This window comes from Lepus europaeus, chromosome 7 (genome assembly GCF_033115175.1).
Source record: "Lepus europaeus isolate LE1 chromosome 7, mLepTim1.pri, whole genome shotgun sequence".
Classification (NCBI taxonomy): domain Eukaryota; kingdom Metazoa; phylum Chordata; class Mammalia; order Lagomorpha; family Leporidae; genus Lepus; species Lepus europaeus.
This window is the reverse complement of record NC_084833.1, coordinates 130,386,187-130,394,581: the sequence shown is the minus strand read 5'-3', so window position 1 is coordinate 130,394,581 and position 8,395 is coordinate 130,386,187. Positions and strand designations below refer to the sequence as shown.

Genomic DNA, 8,395 nt, shown 5'->3' with positions numbered 1-8,395 from the left:
GTGCTTATCCTGGTCTCGCATGGGGTGCAGGGCCCAAGGACTTGGGCCATCCTCCACTGCACTCCCTGGCCACAGCAGAGAGCTGGCCTGGAAGAGGGGCAACCGGGACAGGATCGGTGCCCCGACTGGGACTAGAACCTGGTGTGCTGGTGCCGCAAGGTGGAGGATTAGCCTACTGAGCCGCGGCGCCGGCCATAATTCTGGTTTTTAAAATTACAATGGAATTTATGACATTACAATAGAATATAACATAATAGTGGTTTATGCTATTACAATTTTGACTTGCAAGTCTACTACAAATTGTGGTTTATGATAAACTGATGTTTTTTTTTCATTTCACAATTGATTTTGTAGTCACCATGATCATTATTGCCATCACAGTAGATTTTGACTACACAATGGTGTTTATGGCACCACAACTGATCATGACATTACAATGTTAGGTTTATAATATCACAATGGTAGTGTGTTACATCCCAATAAATAAATTATGACATCAAAAGCATATTTGCATCACAGATTATTATGATATAACAATGATAGTTTTATGATATCACTCTAGATTTTTATGACATCACAATAGACTTCGAGATAACAATTATTTTATGATGTCAAAGTTGATTTTATCTGAAAACCAATGGTGGTTTATGAATTGAAAATTGATTATGATATATCTATGGTTGCTGCATGATATCAAAATGATTTTATGACATAAAAATTAACTATGAAATCACACTGGTGATTTATAACATCATAGTAGATTATGGTGTAACAATTTTGATGAGTCCATTATTGATATGATGTTACAATTTACATATATGAGGCCACAGTACCATTTTATGGCATCACAATGATTTTGTGACAACATAATTGATTGTGATGTCACAATGGTAGCTTTACTATATCACAATGTTTTTATGTCATAATTTGGTTTATGTAACCACACTGGTTTTTATGATGATGAAACTGATGTTAGCATCCTATTGGTGTTTTATGACATCATAATTGATCTGACATCCAATTGATAGGTTTATGGGACAACATTTGATTTATAACTTCCCAACTGACAATGAAAGCACAATGCTAGGAACATAATACCACAGTGGTGGTTTATCACATCTGAATACAATACATTATGATATAGAAATTTAGCCAGTGCTGGGGCTCAACAGGCCAATCCTCCGCCTAGCAGCACCGGTACACCGGGTTCTAGTCCCAGTTGGGGCACCAGATTCTGTCCCGGTTGCCCCTCTTCCAATGTAGCTCTCTGCTGTGGCCCGGGAGTGCAGTGGAGGATGGCCCAAGTGCTTGGGCCCTGCACCACATGGGAGACCAGGAGAAGCACCTGGCTCCAGCTTTCGGATCAGTGTGGTGCGCCGGAAGCAGTGTGCCAGCCATGGCAGCATTGGAGGGTGAACCAACGGCACAGGAAGACCTTTCTCTCTCTCTCTCTCACTGTCCACTCTGCCTGTCAAAAATTAAAAATTAAAAAAAGAAATTTAGATTATGATGTCACCATGTCTTTTATATTATCATAATTAATTTTTAACTATCTATCAATCCTTTTTTTTTCTCTTGTCCAATTTAATGCATGTATTTAAGTTAACTGTTTAGAGGAGGCTTCACCACATAGTACCCAGTCCTCACATTTTTAAAGGGAAATCACCCTTTTCCTTTAAAAGTACTTTTAGAAATATGTAAAAAATAGAAATGGGACTGCTAAATCATAATGCATATTTTATAATAAGAAGCATGTCTTTGCCCCTTTAATGTGCCATATGGGGAATGGCATCTTGTAACCCAGAGCCACTTCATTTCAAGTCCAATATAAAAGGACTGTTATGGAATGAAATGTCTGCACAATGCCTTGGAGCAGTTAAAATCTGCTACATGCAACTCAGGCTATAAAGCACTCAAGACTTGGTAGCTTTTCTGCATTTGAGTACCCATCCCATTTCTAATGAAAATTAACATTTACAGAGTGCATTTACATACACTATAATACAGGAATGATGCCCCTTTGCCAGAAGGTAAAATTGTACATTTTTTTTGCTATTTCTTGGTTACAACTTGATTATATATTTTTTTAAATTATTTGACAGGTAGAGTGAGAGAGAGAGAGAGAGAGAGAGAGAGAGGTCTTCCCTCCATTGGTTTACTCCCCAAATGACTGCAATGGCCAGAACTGTGCTGATCCGAAAGCAGGAGCCAGGTGCCTCTTCCTGATCTCCCTGCGGGTGCAGGGTCCCATGCATTTGGGCCATCTTCCATTGCACTCCTGGGCCACAACAGAGAGCTGGACTGGAAGAGGAGCAACTGAGACTAGAACCTAGCACCCATATGAGATGCCAGCAACACAGGCAGAGTATTAACCAAGTGAGTCACGGTGCTGGCCCTTGATAATATCTTATGATTGTAAGTTATAGAGTACTCAGCTAAAATATTTCTTCATAAATAGTTACAAAACCTGCCAAAACACAAATAAGAAAGTATTTTTTATTCAAATAAATGACACCTGAATGTCACACAGCACAGGAAACAATGCTTAGAGACCAGAAGAGAGTGGGCAGTGAACTACTTAGCTAAAGACAAAAGACTACCCTTCCTCAGGGCCACAGTGTACAGAAAGAAACATCTCAAACAACAGTACCTCAAAGCAAAATAAAGGTCTGAGGATGAAGCCCCCTCACTCGCAATCCTGTTAAGGAATGAGAGTAATCATTTAGGTCCAATGTACTAGAAAACATTTGGTAGCACAGAATGCTATATTTGTAGAATTTGCTAAGAATTCAACCACAGATGCCAAAGGCATTCACCAGCAGAGGATTACATTTCTGGAACCACTTCTAACTTTGGGATCAGAAAATCTGTGAACTGTGCAACATCTTCATGGGGCCAGCCATACCCTTCCACAAGTACATCAAATAGGCTCCAGGGCTTCAGCTTGGTGAAGTGCCACAGTTCTCCATGCATGCCATACTCCAAATGTCAGCAGGTGTTCTGTAACCTGTGCCTATCAAAACCTCTATGGACCTATACTACCATGTCTGGATGTCTTCTGTGAAGTGTTTATACACCATTTGACAATTTTTACTCTAATTTTATCTACTTTCCAAGGATCTAGAGGTTCACCAACAAGTCAGCTGCCTGAGTTTTTGTTTTTTTGGCAAATCTCCAGTACAGGAGGCTGAAACAGTCCTGTTTCTGTCATGGGAGAACTGCTTTTCTCTTGCTTGGTCAGTGGTGATACCTCTGACAGGACAGAGCTGTAGGCCACAGGTTCTTAGGGCCCTGAGAACAGGGAAGTAGGAAACTTGGGAAGCTGTGACTTGGGAATTTTATGTTCCATTTGGCAATTCACTGAACTGTTCATAGAAGCTGCTCTATGTGTGATCACTTTCTGCATTTGGCCCATCAGGGTTATACTCATTGGGATTTGGGCAGTCATCTTCATCATTTTCTTCCTCCTCCAGCTGCTGCTCCAGTGAATAGGGTCCATTCTCTATACAGTTGGTTTTTGGGGATTATATCTATGTGGGATCTAGGTTTGCAAGTTCCTGCTGGACATCTTCATCTTTCTCAATGTTTCCTTTCTTGGCGTCTTCTTTCTCACCTTGGTCCTCAGCTTCACCGCTGTCCTTTGTGGTCTCCTCCTTGGCAGCCTCCTCCAATTCTGCCACTTTTAGTTGCACTTCTGGGTGGTATTCACCATCTTACTCATTGGAAGATACAACTGAGGTGATGTTTTCTTCTATTATTTTCCTTTCAGCTCCGCACTCCAGTTCTATCTCCTGCAGGCATTTCTCCAATAATATTGCCCACCTCTTCTGCTTCTTTTTCAGCTTTTTCTTTTTGTTTTTAGTCATTTTTCCTATAGGTTTTTGCTGTGGAGACGTACTTACTGCAGACCCTGAAGGAGGAGGAGCACCTGCTTTCTGCCATTCAGTGGACTTGGCAGCCATTCTTATCACGTAGGAATCATCCACATACATTAGAATGTTTTCAGGCTTTATGTCAGTGTGAATGATCTTGTGTTTACTGTGCAGATAAACTAACCCTTGAAGGACCTGTCAAATGATACTCTTCACACAGCACACTGGGAGGCCTTGATAGTTGACTTGATGATCCATTGAAGGAGATGGTGGCCAAGCACTTCAGATACTGTGTAGACATGCATTCCATTCATGTCTGAAATCTTGAAGTTGTCAATGAGCTGGACTACCATGTCTGTGGGTCACTGGGATCACTTTCTTGAACACATTTGAAGAATTTTATTTCATCCAAGGCTGTTTCTATATAATCTTGGGCACTTTTACAAGTTTCATAGCAACAGATCTTTTCCAATGCATATCCCAACACAGCCAGACAGCAGAGAAGTGCCTCCCTCCAGGCTTCCTAATTTTCACTCCAATTTTCACTGGATGATAGGCACCTTTGCAGTAGTCCATGGGGTCCTCTTGCTCCTCATCATTTGACCCCTTCCTCTGGCTTTGGGGCTGTGGGTCTGGCAGAGGTGGCAAAGGTGGTGGCGGTGGCAGTAGTCAAGGAAATAAAGGCGCTGTCTGCTGATGCTCTGGCTTTTTCGAATGTTTCTCTTACCTGCTTCCATTTTCAGGCCTGAATGGCTAGCACTTTCCCAGAACTCATTGCTACGTGGTGCAAGTGGGGTGGCGGGCTTCATGGTGGTGGCAGCTGCGGACGTCATGCAGGAGCTGAGGTGAGCCAAGCCAAGCCAAGCCAAGCCAGGGTGCAGCCTCTCCTCGCTCTGCCACTGGAGGAGGCTGAACTATGCCTCTGCTGCTGTTGCCACCATGGCCACCACCGCTGCCACTGCTCCAGCCCTCTCAATTCTTTCCACAACAGTGCATTTGATTACAAAATTATAACGATGGCTTTATGAAATCACAATGGAAATCTATATCACAATTGCTTATGTCATCACAACTGTGATTTCAGAATTGTTGGTTTATGTTTTCATAATAGATTTATAACTATAGTTCTTGATGACAGAACAATAGTTACTTTATAACATCATTATAGGACTTTATGAGATCAAAATATTTGTTTTTATTTATTTATTTAACTTTTATTTAGCAAATATAAATTTCCAAAGTACATCTTATGGATTACAATGGCTTTTTCCCCCACATAACTTCGCTCCCACCTGCAACCTTCCCAACTCTCGCTCCCTCTCCCATTCCATTCACATCAAGATTCATTTTCAATTATCTTTATATATAGAAGATCAATTTAGTATATATTAGGTAAAGATTTCATCAGTTTGCACCCACACAGAACATAAAGTCTAAAATACTGTTTGAGTACTAGTTATAGCATTAATTCACATTGGACAACACATTAAGGACAGAGATCCTACATGAGGAGTAAGTGCACAGTGATTCCTGTTGTTGACTTAACAAATTGACACTCTTGTTTATGGCATCAGTAATCTCTGTAGGCTCTTCTTTTTTTTAACTTTTATTTAGTAAATATAAACTTCCAAAGTACTGTTTATGGATTACAATCTCTGTAATTAACACTCAATTATACTCAGGCATTCAAATTTAAACAAAATATGATCTCTGTTAATAATTGTTCACTGTTAGTAAAATTTCATTAATTCATTTTTATTATTACATATATACACACTATTTATTTTTTTGTTTTTTTCTTAAACTTTTATTTAGTAAATATAAATTTCCAAAGTACAGTTTATGGAAATCAGAATATTTGTATGGGAGCATAAAGGTTTCCTGACATCACAATTGATTATTACATCATAATGCTGCTTTATGATTCACAATTGATTATGATATACACTGGTTGTTTATGATATAATTAAGTATGATGTCCAATGATAAATTTATTATCTCATAAAGATTTTATGAATTCACAATTGATTATGTTATCACAGTGATGGGTTTATCACTGGCGGTTTATGATATCCCAGGTGATTATAAATCAAAAGGAATGTTATGATATCACAGCTAATCATTACCTGACAATATAACTTTAAACACCACAGTGGCCTTTGATGTCACAAAATATTGGTTTATTAAACCATATACTGTAAACATATATATGACACCACAATTTACTATAACATCATAATTACAGTTTGTGGCATAACAATTGATTATCATGACTCAGTAGTGTGTTTATGATGCCACAGTTTTTTGAGCGATTTCACAGTGATGATGAACAATGGCAGACTTTTATCATGATTTATCACATTTTAATTGGTTATGATATCTGAAGGGTTTTTGCATCACAATTGATTAAGCCATAAGAATGATAGCTTATCACAATGTTTTATGACATTAAAATATATTTTGACCCTGCAAGATATTGGCATCAGCAAAGACTTCCTGGAAAAGACCCTGGAGGTGCAGGCAGTCAAAGCCAAAATTAACATTTGGGACTGCATCAAATTGAGAAATTTCTGTACTTCAAAAGAAACAGTCAGGAAAGTGAAGAGGCAACCAACAGAATGGGAAAAAATATTTGCAAACTATGTAACAGATAAAGGATTAATAACCGGAATCTACAAAGAGATCAAGAAACTCCACAACATCAAAACAAACAACCCACTTAAGAGATGGGCCAAAGACCTCAATAGGCATTTTACAAAAGAGGAAATCCAAATGGCCAACAGACACATGAAAAAATGTTCAGGATCACTAGCCATCAGGGAAATGCAAATCAAAACCACATTGAACTTTCACCTCTCCCCGGTGAGAATGGCTCACATTCAGAAATCTACCAACAGAGGATGCTGGAGAGGATGTGGGGAAAAAGGGACACTACCCCACTGTTGCTGGGAATGCAAATTGGTTAAGCCACTATGGAAGTCTGTCTGGAGATTCCTCAGAAACCTGAACATAACCCTACCATTCTACCCAGCCATCCCACTCCTTGGAATTTACCAAAGGAAATTAAATTGGCAAACAAAAAACCTGTCTGCACGTTAATGTTTATTGCTGCTCAATTCACAATAGCTAAGACCTGGAATCAACCTAAATGCCCATCAACAGTAGACTGGAAAAAGAAATTATGGGACATATACTCTATAGAATACTATACAGCAGTCAAAAACAATGAAACCCGGTCATTTGCAACAAAATGGAGGATCTGGAAAACATTATGCTGAGTGAAATAAGCCAGTCCCAAAGGGACAAATATCATATGTTCTCCATGATCAGTGACAACTAACCGAGCACCAAAAAGGAAACCTGTTGAAGTGAAATGGACACTATAAGACATGGTAACTTGATCAGCCCTTGTCCTGACTGTTGATGTACAATTTATCCCTTTTAGTATTTTTTGTTCTACTTAATACTATTGGTTGAACTCTGTAATTAACACACAATTATTCTTAGGTGTGTAAATTTAACTGAAAAGTGATCCCTGTTAAATATAAGAGTGGGAATAAGAGAGGGAGGAGATGTACAATTTAGGACATGCTCAAGCTGACTTGCCCCAAATGGTAGAGTTAGAAATGTGCCAGGGTATTCTAATACAATCCCATCAAGGTGGCATGTACCTATGCCATCTCACTAGTCCAAGTGGTCATCTTCAGTTCACAATTGATCACACTGATAGGTCTAAGAGTCAAAAGGATCACACAAACAAGACTAGTGTCTGCGAATACTAATAGACTAAAAAAAGGGAGAGAATTATCCAATGTGGGAAGTGGGATACACAGCACACTCATAGAATGGCAGATGTCCTAATCAGCACTCTGGCCTCAGAATCAGCCCTTAAGTCATTCAGATCTGGCTGAAGAGCCCATGAGAGTATTTTAAGTATGGAAAGCCAAGACACTCTGGAAAAAAAAAAAGAAGACCTAAATGAAAGTCTCTGTGAGTGAGATCCCAGTAGAAAGAATGGGCCATCAAAGAAGGAGGTACCTTTCTCTGAAGGAAGGAGAGAACTTCCACTTTGACTACGTCCTTGTCTAAATAAGATTGAAGTCGGTGAACTCAAAAGTCATCCATAGCCTTGGAAGCTCATGACTAGAGCCAAGGGAGATTACTGACGCCATAAACAAGAGTGTCAATTTGTTAAGTCAACAACAGGAGTCACTGTGCACTTACTCCTCATGTAGGATCCCTGTCTTTAATGTGTTGTCCAATGTGAATTAATGCTATAACTAGTACTCAAACAGTATTTTAGACTTTATGTTCTGTGTGGGTGCAAACTGATGAAATCTTTACCTAATATATACTAAATTGATCTTCTGTATATAAAGATAATTGAAAATGAATCTTGATGTGACTGGAATGGGAGAAGAAGCAGGAGATGGAAGGTTGCAGGTGGGAGCGAAGTTACGTGGGGGAAAAAGCCATTGTAATTCATAAGCTGTACTTTGGAAATTTATATTTACTAAATAATA

General features: G+C 39.2%; 1 pseudogene; it reads right to left on the bottom strand.

Moving 5' to 3' along the window:
* Positions 1–2,939: 2,939 nt before the first annotated feature.
* On the bottom strand, positions 2,940–4,463 carry LOC133764819 (SRSF protein kinase 2-like; annotated as a pseudogene).
* Between the last annotated feature and the right edge of the window lie 3,932 nt (positions 4,464–8,395).